This window comes from Leucopleurus acutus (genome assembly GCF_964270905.1).
Source record: "Leucopleurus acutus genome assembly, chromosome: 21".
Classification (NCBI taxonomy): domain Eukaryota; kingdom Metazoa; phylum Chordata; class Mammalia; order Artiodactyla; family Delphinidae; genus Leucopleurus; species Leucopleurus acutus.
The window spans coordinates 33,914,543-33,931,805 of record NC_139163.1 but is presented as its reverse complement, the minus strand read 5'-3'; positions in this window follow the sequence as shown (position 1 = coordinate 33,931,805).

Genomic DNA, 17,263 nt, shown 5'->3' with positions numbered 1-17,263 from the left:
AACAGATGAAGGTTCTAGATGATGCAACAATAAAAGCACTGTTTTGCCAAAAGTCTGCTCATCACTTGTTGGATTTTTTGAGGCTTTATGTAACATGTTTTAAGGTACATGTTTACATAACATGTTTTGGTTATATAACGTGTTGAGGGAGAGAAGAAAAATCTTTTATTTATGGTCCAGGCCTGGTCATTTGGGATCAGAATGCACTTACATATTTAGAAGAAACAACAGTGTATTCTAGGGACTTTCAACTCACATTAAGAATAATAATTTAAAATTCCTTGGAAAAAGACACAGATCACTGATATGGAAAATAAATTTTGACTAGTAAATAATTCTCAGAAGTGAAGGAAAGAGCAAAACTTATATAAAAGGCAAACAGGACAAGAAGGCCACCACCAGGCCCCAAGGGACTGGGGTGTGTTTGGGGGGCACCGTGGTGATGGAGGAGGGATAGGGGAAAGCAGCTAAGGTTCTTGGCTCAGTTTCCACCCTGCCCCAAGAACCTTGTGACGAAATCCTATGTATGATGTAACACATCGGCCACCCGGACTCTGTGAGGTTGAAAGCCTGAAGATTCCAGAGCTGGAAGGAGACCACTACAGGCTCGTTAAATGTTTAAAATAAATAGTGCATCTGGAGTATATTTCAGCCAAACCACAATCAACACTAATCATTAAACTCAGAAGAGGCAACTTGCCCATTTCACTATAACCGGAATTTTCCTCAAGGAAGGCAAATTTGAATTCCAATGATTCTGGCACCTTTTTCTAATGCTTAATAAATATTAAATAGTAAATTGAACACCCCATGTGTGAATAATAAAGCTATGTTCTCACAAATTCCAATGTCAAATATCAAACCAACCATGACTCTGAATCCAGGATTCAAAACAAACTAAAAAATATGACCTTTTCAATATATTCCAAAAACTCGTTGCTGTTAGTTTTTCTTAAATATTAATGAATAAAGTATTTTGTGAAATACATGAAAGCTTACATGTGTAAACATACTTTTATGTAAATGGTTTACTTTACTTTTATCAACATAATGCATGTACATAATTTCCAAACTGAACGGCAACACAAGCTCACAATTAAAATGGCAGAGCTCTGCCTTCCCTGCCCTCCAAACACTTGAGTCCCAGGAACCAAAGGCAATCACTTTCAACCCTTTCAGCTGTTTTATGGGGTTTTTGTAGTATTTACATTCATATTTTAACAAATATTCTTCAATTGCACCTGCTGACCCATTTTTACTGTCTCTGGGCTTCCTACTGTAGAAAGTGAGGATTTAGCTCTCTTGCCTTCTACACACACTTCCCAGCAACCCCCCCCAAATCCTCTCAATTTAACTACATCAGTTTTTGGTTGCAATAACACTCAGCATTTGCATTACACTATTATGTCTGTCTAAGTACTGTTCAAAGCTGTGCCCCATCATAAGAGACTACTACAAGCAACTGTATGCCAATAAAATGGATAACCTGGAAGAAATGGACAAATTCTTGGAAAGGTACAACTTTCCCAGATTGAACCAGGAAGAATTGGAAAATATAAACAGACCAATCCCAGGTAATGAAATTGAAACTGTAATTAGAAATCTTCCAACAAACAGAAGTCCAGGACTAGATGGCTTCCCAGGCGAATTCTATCAAACATTTAGAGAAGAGCTAACACCCATTCTTTTCAAACTCTTCCAAAAAACTGCAGAGGGAGGAACACTCCCAAACTTGTTCTACGAGGCCACCATCATCCCGATACCAAAACCAAACAAAGATATCACACACAAAAATTACAGACCAATATCACTGATGAACATAGATGCAAAAATCCTCAAGCAAATACTAGGAAACAGAATACAACAACACATTAAAAAGATCATACACCATGATCAAGTGGCATTTATCCCAGGGATGCAAGGATTCTTCAACATACGCAAAACAATCAATGTGATACAACATATTAACAAATTGAAGAATAAAAACCATATGATCATCTCAATAGATGCAGAAAAAGCTTTTGACAAAATACAACACCCATTTATGATAAAAACTCTCCAGAAAGTGGGCATAGAAGGAACTTACCTCAACATAATAAAAGCCATATATGACAAACCCACAACAAACACCATTCTCAATGGTGAAAAACTGAAAGCATTTCTTCGAAGATCAGGAACAAGACAAGGATGTTCACTCTTGCCACTATTATTCAACATAGTATTGGAAGTCCTAGCCAGAGCAATCAGAGAAGAAAAAGAAATAAAACGAATACAAATTGGAAAAGAAGAAGTAAAACTGTCACTGTTTGCTGATGACATGATATTATACATATAAAATCTAAAGATGCCACCAGAAAACTACTAGAACTAATCAATGAATTTGGTAAGGTCGCAGGATACAAAATTAATGCACAGAAATCTCTTGCATTCCTATACACTAACAACGAAAGATCAGAAAGAGAAATTAAGGAAACAATCCCATTTACCATTGCAACAAAAAGAATAAAACACCTAGGAATAAACCTACCTAAGGAGGCAAAAGACCTGTACTCAGAAACTACAAAACACTGATGAAAGAAATTAAAGATGACATAAACAGATGGCGAGATATACCACGTTCTTAGTTGGAAAAATCAATATTGTGAAAATGACTATACCACCCAAAGCAATCTACAGATTCAATGCAATCCCTATCAAATTACCAATGGCATTTTCCACAGAACTAGAACAAGAAATTTTACAATTTGTATGGAAACACAAAAGACCCCGAATAGCCAAAGCAATCTTAAAAAAAACGAAGCTGGAGGAATCAGGCTCACTGACTTCAGACTATACTACAAAGCTACAGTAATCAAGACAGTATGGTACTGGCAAAGAAACAGAAATATAGATCAGGGGAACAGGATAGAAAGTTCAGAGATAAACCCATGCACATATGGTCACTTTATCTTTGACAAAGGAGGCAAGAATATACAATGGAAAAATGACAGCCTCTTCAATAAGTGGTGCAGGGAAAACTACACAGCTACATGTAAAAGAATGAAATTAGAACATTACCTAACACCATACACAAAAATAAACCCAAAATGGATTAAAGACCTAAATGTAAGGCCAGACACTATAAAACCCTTAGAGGAAAACATAGGCAGAACACTCTATGACATAAATCACAGCCAAGATCTTTTTTGACCCACCTCCTAGAGTAATGGAAATAAAAACAAAAATAAACAAATGGGACCTAATGAAATTTAAAAGCTTTTGCATAGCAAAGGAAACCATAATCAAGATGAAAAGACAACCCTCAGAATGGGAGAAAATATTTGCAAATGAAGCAACTGACAAAGGATTAATCTCCAAAATATACAAGCAGCTCATGCAGCTCAATATCAAAATAACAACCCAATCCAAAAATGGGCAGAAGACCTAAATAGACATTTCTCCAAAGAAAACATACAGATGGCCAACAAATACATGAAAAGATGCTCAGCATCACTAATCATTAGAGAAATGCAAATCAAAACCACAGTGAGGTATCACGTCACACCGGTCAGAATGGCCATCAACAAAAAAATCCATAAACAATAAATCCTGGAAAGGGTGTGGAGAAAAGGGAACCCTCCTGCACTGTTGGGGGGGAATGTAAATTGAGACAGCCACTGTGGAGAACAGTATGGAACCTTAATAGACTAAAAGTAGAACTACCATACAACACAGCAATCCCACTCCTGGGCATATACCCTGAGAAAACCATAATTCAAAAAGAGTCGTGTACCACAACGTTCATTGCAGCACTATTTACAATAGCCAGGATATGGAAGCAACCTAAATGTCCATCAACAGATGAATGGATAAAGAAGATGTGTCACATATATACAATGGAATATTATGCAGCCATAAAAAGGAACGAAATTGAGTTATTTGTAGTGAGGTCGATGGACCTAGAGTCTGTCATGCAGAATGAAGTCAGAAAGAGAAAAACAAATACCGTATGCTGACACATATATATGGAATCTAAAACAGCGGTACTGATGAACCTAGTGGCAGGGCAGGATTAAAGACGCAGACGTAGAGAACAGATTTGAAGACACAGCACGGGAAGGGTAAGCTGGGACGAACTGAGAGAGTAGCACTGACATATATACACTACTCAATGTAAAATAGATAGCTAGTGGGAAGCATCCGCATAGCACAGGGAGATCAGCTGGGTGCTTTGTGACCACCTAGAGGGGTGGAAAAGGAAGGTGGGAGGGAGACGCAAGAGGGAGGGGATATGGGGTATATGTATACGTATAGCTGATTCAATTTGTTATACAGCAGAAACTAACACAATATTGTAAAGCAATTATACTCCAATAAAGATGTGGGGGAAAAAAGCTGAGCCCCATGATATACTATATTTCTTTTCTTGTGCAACCTTTTGTTTTTCCTAATGTTAATAATACTTCAATTTTCCATTTGATTGAATTTTTTCAGGTCTCTAACACTCATTCTCCCGATACTCTAGTACAGAAGCAGAATTCTCATGTCATCAAAGGTAAACACCCTAGGTGATCTCTCTGATTTGCTGCTGTTTCCTTCTCTCCTGCCTCTCCATCCCCGTCTGATCTGGAAAGGCTGTTCTCCAGGCCTCACGCAGGTGTTATGCAGGTGTCACCTGGAACATGCCTTCTCCTCCCATCAGGGAACTTCCCTCCCTTTCTCCTGCTCCCCGCACAGTGTTTGGCGTATTCCTAGAAGGAAGTCCCCTTCACTTCCTCCAGGGACTAACCAAGAAAGAGTCATGGGAGGCCAATTTTTGAGACCTTTCATGTCTGTCTGAAAATAGCCTTATTCTGCTCTTGCATGTGGCTGACAATCTTGCCAGTTCCAGGATTCCAGCCTGGTGGTTATTTTCCCTCAAATTTGGGGGTAAAGCTCTATTTCTGCTACATTGCACTACTGCAGTTGAGAAGTCAGGTGCCTGAACCTTTGTATGTGACCTACTTTTTCTCTCTGTTAAAACTTGTAGCAAAAATGTCTGTTATTCACAGACTTTATCAAATATGTTTTGGAATTGGTCCTTTGTTATATATTGTACTTAATGTACCCCTTCTGTGTGGAAATTTATGTCCTTCAATTTTGAAAGAGTATTCTATATCATTCTCCTTTAGTTTTGTTTTCCGCAGTTTTGTTTTCTTTCTAAACCTCTTACTAATCAGATTTTGGGCTTCCTAAAAGGAGTCTCTCATTTCCTCCTCTTTTCTCTCATGTTTTCTGTTGTCAACATTCCAACTCTTCACTGAATTTTTAATTTCTGCTATCAATTTCCAAGCCCTCTCTCACAGATGCAATATCTTCTCTAACCTCTCAAAGAATACCAATTATAATTTGTTGACCTTTTTCTCCTCCCTGCACTTCTCTCTGTTTTCCCTGACTGTGTACTTGTTTTGGTCCCATTCGTTCGTGTTAGAGATGACCCTCAATGTGTGGTGATCCTTGGCTGTGCCCGTGGGACCCAAAAAAGGCGAAATTGTGTCTTATCTCCTCAACTGGTCAGTTTCCAAGAGAAGAACCTTCTAGTCCTCTAATCCAGGGATGGAGGGATACAAGCCTGGTTGTCAGAGCTCTGGGTGCCCAGAAGGGAGGTGGCGCCTTTCTACATGTAGACGTTTACATAACACTCCTATTTGCTCCAAAGTGTCTCACCTGCACTCTCACCTGTATCAGCTGTTTCCAAGTCCAGCACATCTCTGCTCTAGTTTCTCCAGACAATATACCTACCAGGGGTGTCTGTCCAGCAGCCTGGGGAGAGAAGGAGTCCGACTACTCCTTACCTGGGTTCCCACCCTCCCCAGCGCCAACCTCTCCCTCACCCACCCTCTGTACAGCTTGGGGTGCCAACTGCAGAGCCTCTGGGTCCCAACCACAGTCACTCTTCCCTGGCTGCTTCCCTCCCTGTGGGCACCTGGCTCTCAGGCTCCTCTCCTCTGCCAATTCAACTCCCACCCATCCAAACCTCCCTGTCAAGCCTCCGACTTGACAACTTCTGCCGACACTCTTCATCCACTAAGCCTCATTTCCCAACTTCCTTGTCCGAGTGGATTTATGCCTTTCTTATTTGCTGCCTAATCTGGGTAATCTTAGGAAGCAGACATAAAGTGTGTTCAAACTGCCATGTAGAGCCTTCAGTCCAAAAATCTTTTTATCATGAAAAAAAACCTCAGGTTAGAAGTCTCGGTTAGAGAACTCTCTAAATAGAGTGACACCCTCATTGAGGGTATGACCAAATGGTCATATGTTGGCAAAAGTATTAGGTTCAATTTTTGAGTCTATAAATCATAATTTATAGAAGATATGGAGAAAATTTACATGGGGAAAAAACAGTAATTAGAGAAGTTGGAAGCTGGCTTAAGAGAAAGAGCTAAACAAACAGATTATGCCACAAAGAGAAGGATGGTGTGGGATTTAGCAATGGCCATCAGGTAGGTGGAGGATTATTATAGACACAAGAAGCTTGGCCCAGTTTCTCTGTTTCCATTTGAAACAGAGTAAGAAAATGCACTTAAGACATAGCATAAGGAAAATTCACTGACAGTGAAGTATATTAAACACTACCAGGGGAGGGTGTGGAATTTTATTTTCTGGAATTATATTAAAAGCAAGAATAGTCCACTTCTTAGAGGTAAGATCCTGCACTAGATGACCTCTTAAATTTCTTCCAGCTGCATGTTTCTTTTCTTTCCAATAGACCTGCATGCAGAAAATAATCATTGTTATTTCAAGCTTTTTTTTTTTTGCTAATAGAAACATTCTTCTGGGAATAAGAAAGATTATTTTTAAAGCAAGTTCAGTTCAATTTCAAGATTCATACTTGCAAGTTCCAATAATTTTTTAGCGAAATTAAAGACTGACTTTCTACACATTAAAAGCATGACTACATTCAAAATGTGGGTGATCACTTCAATACTGAGACAAAAATCATCATTGCTAAAGTTTTAGATTCTGCTTTGCAATAAGATGCACATTTACAAAGTATTAGCTTCCATGTGTAAAAAGACTCATGAAGACAGAGTCGAACTACAGCTAAACAGAATGCTTATTATAAGACTTTTCCTTTCCCATTCACCTTCGATAACACACTGACCAAGGGCAGAACAGTGGCTACTAAGGGGCTACTGGAAGGGACAGAGGCAGAGGAGGATGCATGTACGATGGACGGAAACCACATCGCAAGGTCAGGTTAAGGCTCAACCACATGGCCCTGCCTCCATCATGTGCTTGATTTTCATGTTGCTGCTAAAGAAACATAGGTTTGTGTCTATTTGTTTTTAGTATAGAAATTTGAGCCTGACCTCATACCATGCACAAGAGTCAATTCCAGGCAGAAGACCTAAATGTGAGAGACAAAGGTTTAGAAAAAAAAATACAATCACACCTTCTTGACCTCTGATTAGGAAAAGATTTATTACATAAGACAGAAAAGGAACTAACCACAAATATTGATTAGACCACAGTAAAAATATTTGTTTATTAAAAGATACCCCAAAGGAAGTAAAAAGGCAAGTCACAGAGTGGCAAAAGCTGTTTGTAACGCATAAAACTGACAGATAACTTGAACCCAAAACACATTTTTTAAAAAAACCTACAAATCGAAAAGAAAAAGATAACCCAACAGTGAAGAAGAAATCCAAATGGCCACATGACATGTAAAAATGAGTTCAACTCAGCCATCAGCAAAATATAAAGAAAAACTACAAACAGATGCCACTCTATACCTATCAGAATAACAATTTTTAAAATCTGACAATACGCTGCATTAATTGGCAAAACCCCTTCAGAACTGTTGGCAGCATCTAGTAAAGCTGAAGACATGCATACTCCATGACCAGCAATTCCACTCCCCAGTATCCACCTGGCAGCACCACGAGGACACATTCATCAGGACACCCGTACAAGAATGCTCCTAGCAGCATCACAACAGTGTAAAACTGGAAACTAGTCAAATGTCCACGAATAGTAGACTGGCTAAAGAAACTGTCATATATTCACATAATGGAATATTTTGCAGCAATGAGGATGAATGAACTACAGCTACAGGTAACCATGGGAATAAACCCCACACAAATGAAGGCAAGCAAAAGAAGCCCAAACGATGACTCCATTTAAACGTGATTCTAAATCATGATTCATCTTAAATCAGTTCCCAAAAAGTCACTAGGAATCCATACTTAGGTAAAACTATAAAGAAATCCAAATCTGGCCAGCAGTTACTTTAGGGTGACAGAGGCACTGTGACTGGGGAAGGACACGGCAGAGCGTCTGCGGGGCTGGGCTGCCCTGTGTCTTGATCTGGGCAGTGGTTCACAGGTATTCACTTTAAGTAACTCTTTGAGCTGTACATGTACGATTTACTTTTCTTTATTAGTTTTTATTTAAAAATCTAAGTAGTTAAAGAAAACAAATACAGCATTACATAAAGTAGATACTGAGTCCTTACCCCACACTGACAAAGTAACTGCTGTTAACAATTTGGTGTGTTTCTTTCCAGATGTGCCTGCATGCTTTTTCTATATCTTAAAAAAAAAAAAAAAACTGATAAGGGATCCAAAATGGAATCATACAACACCAACTCACTGCAGAAAGGCTACAAGGAGATGTCACTGTCATTCATCTGAGTGAATCCAAACTCCAGTGAGGCTGCTGAGACTCATAAGCAGTTACAGCAAGGTCCCAGGATACAAGGTTAACATACAAAAGTCAGTCACTTTTCTGTATACAAGCAATGCACAGATGGAAACTAAAAACAGTATCGTTTACACTAGTGCCCCCGAATGTGAAGCAAACACTGTGGTATAAATATAACAAAAATGTAAAAGATCTATGTGAGGCAAACTGCAAAACTGTGATTAAGGAAATCAAAAAAGAACTAAATTAATAGAGAGATTTTCCATGTTCAAGGATAGGAAGACTCAATATTGTCAAGATGTCCGTTCTTGCCATCCTGATCTATGAAGTCAATGCAATCCCAGTCAAAATCCCAGCAAGTTATTTTACAGATATTGAGAAACTGATTCTAAAGTTCATATGGAGAGACAGAAGACCCAGAATAGCCAATGCAAAATTGAAGGAGGAAAACAAAGTTGAAAGACTGATACTACCCAACTTCAAGACTTACTATAAAGCTACAGTAATCAAGACTGTGGTATTGATGAAAGAATAGACAGATAAATCAATGAAACAGAATAGATAGCACAGAAATGGACCCACATAAACACAGTCAACTGATCTTTGACAAAGGAGCAAAGGCAATACAGTGGAGCAAAGACAGTCTTTTGACAAATAACGCTGGAACAACTGGACATTCACATGCAAAAAAATGAATCTAGATACACCCTTCACAAAAATTAAATCAAAATGGATCACAGACCTAAGTGTAAAATGCAAAACTATAAAGCTCCCACAAGATGACATAGGGGAAAACACAGATGACCTTGGATGTAGCAATGAGTTTTTTAGCTATAAAACCAAAGGCACAATCCATAAAAGAAAAAGTTGATGAGCTGGGCTACATTAAAATTAAAAACTTCTGCTCTGCTAAAGAGAATGTCAAAAGAATGAGAAGACAAGCCACAGACTGGAGAAAAAAATTGCAAATATGCAACTGATAAAAGACTGTCACCCAAAATATATGAAGAACTCTTAAAACTCAACAAGAAGAAAACAAAAAACCTGATTAAAAAACAGGCCAACAGTCTTAACAGATGCCTCAACAAAGAAGATATACAGATGGCAGATAAGCACATGAAAAGATACTCAACATCATATGTCATCAGGGAAGTGTAAATTAAAACAACAATGATACCACTATACACCCATTAGAACGGCCAAAATCCCAAACGCTGACAACACCAAATGCTGACAAGGATATGGAGCAACAGGAACTCTCATTCACTGCTGGTGGGCACGCAAGATGGTGCAGCCCCACTTTGGAAGATAGTTTGGCTGTTTCTTATAAAACTAAACATACTCTTAGTATAGAATCCAAATGTCATACTCCTTGGCATTTACCCAAAGGAGCTGAAAATGTATGTCTACACAAAAACCTGCACGTGGATTTTATAGATACTTTATTCATAACTGTAAAACTTGGAAGCAAACAAGATGTCCTTCAGTAGGTGAATAAATAAACTGTGGTACATCCGGACAATGGAATATTATTCACTGCTAAAAACAAACGAGCTCTGAAGCCATGAAAGACATAGAGAAAACTTGAGTGGATGTTACTAAGTGAAAGAAGCCAATCTGAAAAGGCTACACACACTGTAGTATAAGTCAAACTACAAGAAATGCTGCAAAAAAAAAAAAAAAAGAAAAACCAAAAAACTATGGAGACAATTAAATATCAGTGGTTGCAAGGGATGGTGGCGGGGGGAACAGATGCTGAGATGGAGCACAGAGGATTTTTAGGCAGTGAAAATACACTGTATGATAATATAAAGATGGAAACGTGTCATCATATCAATACATTTGTCCAAATCCACAGAATATACAACACCAAGGGTGCTTATGACGTGTCAATGTAGGTTCATCAACTATACCATGTGTACCACTCTGGTGGAGATGTTGACAATGGGCGAGGTTATGCATGCATGGGAACAGAGGGTATATGAGAAATTTCTGCACCTTTGTTTGTTTGTTTGTTTTGCATTACGCGGGCCTCTCACTGTTGTGGCCTCTCCTGTTGCAGAGCACAGGCTCCGGACACGCAGGCTCAGCGGCCACGGCTCACGGGCCCAGCCGCTCCGCGGCATGTGGGATCTTCCCAGACCAGGGCATGAACCCATGTCCCCTGCATCAGCAGGCGGACTCTCAACCACTGTGCCACCAGGGAAGCCCTCTGCACCTTTAAAAGAAGTTTTTAAAATGTAATTATTATTCTCAGAGAGCTGAGAAAATACTGCATCCATAAAATAAGTACAGGATGTTATGAAAAAATCAATCACAGAACAAGAAAGGAATACACGCACAAAAATCTTTTTAATCAATAAAAGATTGGAAGATAAAGCAGAGAAAACCATCCAGAATATAGAAAAAGAAAATACAGCATCTAAAAGATGATTTCCAGCTTGTCCAACTGTCCATCATCTAACAGAAGTTCTAGAAAAAGTGAACAGACAAAATGGGAGAAAGTTAGTAGGAGAAATTGGAAAATTAATGAAATAAAACACACACACACAGACACTCACACACACAGACACACACTCCTGAACACAATATGGAGAAATTTCAGGACCCCAAAGTAAAGAAAATATTCTAAAGGTCTCCAAAGAGAAAGCACAGCTCACCTGCAAAGGAAAGACATCTAGATTGTTATCAGGCTTATCAGCAGTACTGGACCCCAAAGTGGAGCAGTGTCTCAAAGCTCTGAGGGAAAAGCAATGTATCAACTTATCAAATAAACCGCATCAATATGGGCAACTGGAAAGTCCGTGGACATGACAGAAGGGGACAGGAAGAAGGCAGAGAGGTGCCGGGACCTCAGCCTACAAGTCAGGGACCAGGTGACTCCACCTGGAGAGATGAAACAAGATATACAATAAAATTATGTTACTTAAATTACTGAAATAGGGGAACGAAAGATTTTCATACAACCACACTGGGTAAAGGGGGAAGGAGAGACGGGAAAGTATGGCAGGAAACCAGCAGACACTGTCCAAACTGGTGGATGAAGAAATAACAGCGAGAGTGTAGAACTCAGATATATGGCAAGAGCCACCAGAAGAAGCAGTTACAGGTGTTAAAAGGGTTTCCTTTTGGCAGGAAGGGAAGGGGACTAAGCCATGCTGCACTATTTGACTTTTTAACCATGGGCATGAGTTACTTCGATAAAAATTTTAAACGAAGCTATATCATAAAACACGTTTATAAGTCAGTTATTGATGTGCTGTTGCAGCGGAGGTTGGGAGTGCCTTGGGGGACGGGTAGCAGGGCCCCCAACCAAGACAGCTCTCAGAGAGTAGACCAGGCTGAGGGCAACGTGAAGAACCTGGTTGTGGGACTTCCCTGGCGGTCCAGTGGGTACGACTCCATGCTCCCAATGCAGGGGGCCCCGGTTCCATCCCTGCTCAGGGAACTGGATCCCGCACACATGCCACAATGAAAAGATCCCGCACATGGCAGCAAAGATCCTGCATGCCTCAACTAAAAAGACCCCACACGCTGCAACGAAGACCCGGCGCAGCCAAATAACTAGATAAGACCATAATAAAAAAGAAGAATCTGGTGGAGAAGCTGTAGAGGACGGGGTGACTGACAGCCAGGAGGACAGGACTAAGGGGACTTGGAGACGCAGGTCAAAGCTGCAGGGAGGGGCATGGGCTGGAGCCGACATCTCACAGGCATCTGTCCACAGGCTGTTAAAAAGGCGGGAGGGAGGCAATCTGGGAAGAATATGCGGTGGGATCAAAGGAGTGGCCAAGGGTAAACTCTGGAGAAGATCCAGGTGATGTGGAGGGAGACCCAGGAAGGTTTGCTGTCACGGGAGCTGGAGGGGTGGAGTCTGAAGAAGGAAACTGACAAACGTATCAGATGCAAAAGAGAGGTCGCTTTAAAGGGCCATAACTCCCACATTTTTCAAGGTCTCCTATGCTACCTGCAAGCACTATGTTATAAGGATCTGAAGTCTATGCATAGACTGAAGCGTAATTCCCACACAGCTAATAAGGGGCTAAAACAGGACCTTAACGTCAGCTTAACTGGAAGCATCTCTGAGCATTCAAACCGTCCTCGTGGTTAAGGTGCTGTTTCGTGTTCCAAACCCTACACATCTAGACTGCACCTGCACCTGACAGGTGGCTGGGCTCCAGGACAACTAAGAAGATCCACTTCCACTCATACTTGCTTTCAGAATGAAAGGTACTGTCACCCTTACAGACTCTGCCTAGAAAGATGGGATGCCTGCTTTGTGAGGAACCCTCAACCTGGTGTATAAACTACTGAAAATGCCACTTTTGGAAACACACCAACTCCATGCATTCCTCCCCTTGGTAACTCAGCAGTGGGGTTGGGTCAGAAATTGGAGAAGTAAAACGCTCATCTCCATTCTGGAGTCCCATTCAAAAACCAGCCATCAGGAATGTCTATGTTGCGGTGTGTTTTCCCCTCAAAAATAAGAACAACAATAACACTGAAAGTTACAATAAGAAGCAATAATAACATCTGGCGTTAACAGACTACATGAAAAGGAATATTCCATTAGTGAAGAAATCCTGATTGAGTATGTGTTCCTTGTATTTAATTAGAAGAAGGAAAAAAACAGCCGGCAATCAGCATTCACGAAACCTAACGGATCTGCCTTTGGCATCAATTCAGAGTCAAGACTCAGTGTCACTGAACCAGAGCAAGGGACGCTGCCTTCCAAGAGCACTGTCCTCTGGTCTGTTTAATGAGCTGGCACCATTGGAACACTGCATTGTTGGGCCTGTTCTGTATGCAAACTCCTCTCTGCTGTGAGCAGGCACAAACTAATAGATTCTCTCCTTCCAGGATAATTTCTTTAGGGCCAACACGCCAAGCTACAATAGCCATATCAATGCCCCATCTATCCTGAAGCAAATCTAGCCTCAAAAAGACTTAGCAGTTTTCAGGTCAATGCAGAGATTAAAGGAAAACATTACGAAGTTTTCAGGTGTAAACTGAAACTGAACCAGGTGCAGGCATTTAAAGTCAATCCCATGCCAAGTTAGTGGCACCTGTGGGCAGGTGGGCTGTAAACAAACCTTCCATCACCGCAGATGAGAAGGACGTCTGCCCAGCAAACAGCCTTAAGGCTTGACTCAAAGCATCCCTGAGAAAGAAGGGCAAAAGCACATTCCGGCAAAGCATTCTAAGGAGGGGTGGTCGGGTGGAAGGGAGCAGGCAGGACTGTGCAGGGCCTGGGTCCCCCTGTATCCCACACACAATTCTTCTGCCAGTCTCGTTGCTGAACTTTTAAAATATATCAAGAAGTCACCACACTGTCTCTCTCGCTCGCTACTCCTGGTTTCGCACCATCAAACTGCAGCCACCTCCCCTCCCCACCAAGCCCTCTTCCATCCTGGCCTCTCTTCAGACGTTTCTACAGCAGCCGGAGGGCACCCTTCAAACCTGCAGTCAGACTGCGTTATTTCCCTGCTCAAAACTCTGCAAAGCCTTCCGACACTTAGAGTAAATCCTGAGGTTCTCAGCAGGCCTCTGGCCCTGGTGACATGTCCCAGGCCTCACCCCACCTCCTGGCCCACCTCCCCTGCCCTCCTGCCTCCACCCCCTGACCTGGCTGCCCAGAACACGGAGCATCTGTGCTTCCTATTCCCTTTTCCTAGAACATTCTTCTCCAAGACCATGGGCTCACTCCCTCATTTCAAAGGTCACCTCCTCAGTGAGACTTTTCTCGACCACCCTACTCAACAGCATCCCTGTCACCTTCACTCCCACCCCCCACTTCATTTCTCTTCTTCCCACTTCTCCACACCTGTCACTTTATCACATAGCTCTTTGCTACTGCCAGTCTTCTACTCTGGAATATAAATCCTGGGAGGAAGAGAAGGACTTTGTTCACCACCGTATTCCCAGTATATAGAACAATTTCTCACACATAATAGGTTCTCAGTAAATGTGTGTTGAATAAAGGAATGAAGAAACAAACAAATTTAGTCCCCACTCTAATAAATAGGCACGTCACTGGTCTCATCTCTGGGATGAGGAAGTAATACTGCATGGTTGCTGACGTCTCCTCTTATTCTAAGATGCTAATATTTCCTTCATCAGCTCATCACCACCATGAAACAGCGGGAAGCTACCATCCGATTAGTATGTAACATGTTTGCAGGTGTTCACGAAAACTACCTCTTAGCACACTTTCCTTTTTTATGGATTCGGGGTTCCTTAACATCCGATTTGTTTCAATTGTCAGTAATATCTGTTTATACATATATACTCACCTGCACAGCCACTCCAGGGAGATAGGAACCCTTTTCTCATGCTGGCTACCTAGCTCTTTGTCCTTCCCAAAACTATCTCAGAAATTTGGGGGATTTTGTAATTAGGGATGCAAGGGTCCCTGTAGCTGAGCAAGTCGTATCATCAGGGTTTCCAGGTGGTTTCTGAACACTCTCACAAAGAATGTATTGACATAGAGAAAGATATATATGATCTGGAAAGCTAATTAACATCAATCAAAATTATAACATATATTTTACTTCATGTGGCTTTTATTTAGATTTTACTTTTTTTTTAAACTTACAACACTTGTCTTTTCCTTCTAAAAACTGTTTTTAGAAAATACACCACTCAGGGCTTCCCTGGTGGCGCAGTGGTTGAGAGTCTGCCTGCCGATGCAGGGTACACAGGTTCGAGCCCCAGTCCGGGAAGATCCCACATGCCGCGGAGCGGCTGGGCCCGTGCGCCATGGCCGCTGAGGCTGCGCGTCCGGAGCCTGTGCTCCGCAATGGGAGAGGGCACAACAGTGAGAGGCCCGCGTATCACAAAAAAAAAAGAAAAAAGAAAGAAAATACACCACTCAATTACTGACTCAATACTCAAATTGTTAGTGTCACTGGTCATCCAGGAAAAGAAAAGCTCTTTCCACACTGACATTTAGTTTAGAGACTGAAATGGAATCATGGGCAAGTTTGAAATCTAATTATCTTTTAAAAATTGGTTCCTCAAAGGATGAGGCCATTACGTACATGTCAACAACATTCTTGTAACGATTTTGAAAAGAACTCTTTTCCTCCATGAAAAATTTGTATAAAGGAATTTGCTCATTATTAGCCAAACAAAAAAATTCTGAACATGATTTGAAATTTTCCAAAGGAAATCAATTCCAAATACTTGATATTCCTTGCACTACATGCATGGGTAAATAGTTCTATTTCATTGCAACGGTACCTTTCATATTAAAAAGCTTAATTTTTATTCCTCAGGGAATTTCAGAATGAAATTCGGTATTTCAAGGCCTTAGTTTAACAACATAGATGGTATGAAAAAGGAAAAAAATCACAAACTAACCTCTTTAACGAACACAGATACAAAAACCCTCACTCAAAATGTCAGCAAACTGAATTCACAAACATATAAAATATCAAGTTGATTTTATTCCAGATACTAAGTTGGTTTAACACAATGAAATCAGGAATCTAGTTTCTCACATTAGCAGTCTAAAGCAGAAATATCATATAATCTTCTCAACAAATGCAGAAAATATATTTAGTAAAATTCAATATTCATGATTCAAAATCCTTAGAAAAGAAGGAATAGAATACCACATCTTTCCTCTTTATTAAATTACCTACGCCCTACCCCAAAATGCTATAGCAAACATCATACTGAATGGTTAAATGCAGAAAATTTCCCTTTGAAATTAAAAGGACAACGATGTCCACCTTCCTAGTCAATAGTAAATGGACCCCAGCCAGCATAATGGCAGTAAGTAAATAAATGGTATAAGGCTTGGAAAGAAAGCCTTATATAATTGGATTCTTCACAAATGACATGATTATGTTTGTTGAATATCCAAAGGTATTTACACATAAGCTGTTAGGAGAGTTTCACAATGCAGAAAAATCAATTAGCAATGCAGAAAAACCAATTAAATTTCTATATAAGCAGCAAACAGAAAATTAAATCCTAAAAACAATAACATTTGCAAGAGTATAAAAAAATCTGTGAAGTGCCTAGCAATAAATCTGACAAAAGATACATAAGGTTTCTAAGGAAAAAACTACAGAACTTTATTAAAAGGCAGTTTAAAAGACTTAGAGAAAGATTCAGTATTATAAAATATCAATTTTCTTCAAATTAATTCACAGATTCAATGCAATCCCACTCGAAATCCCAAAACTTTATTTGGGGAGTGTTGAACTTCACTAAGTCGATTCTAAAATTTTAAATGGAAATGTAAATGGCCAGGACACGTCAAGACTCTCTTGAAGAAGCATGCCCTCTCACATATCAACATTTTTAAAAAAAGTAAACCAGTGTGGGCATTTCCCTGGTCGTCCAGTGGGTAAGACTCCACGCTCCCGATGCAGGGGGCCCGGGTTCAATCCCTGGACAGGGAACTATATCCGGCATGCTGCAACAAAGATCCCAGGTGCCACAACGAAGACCCAGTGCAGGCAAAATAAATAAATAAATAGATATTACAAAAAATAATAAACCAGTGTGATATAGGCATAGAATAGACCAACAGAACAGACTCACATTCTTACTGATATGTGATACATCACAGAAGTAGAAAGGGTAG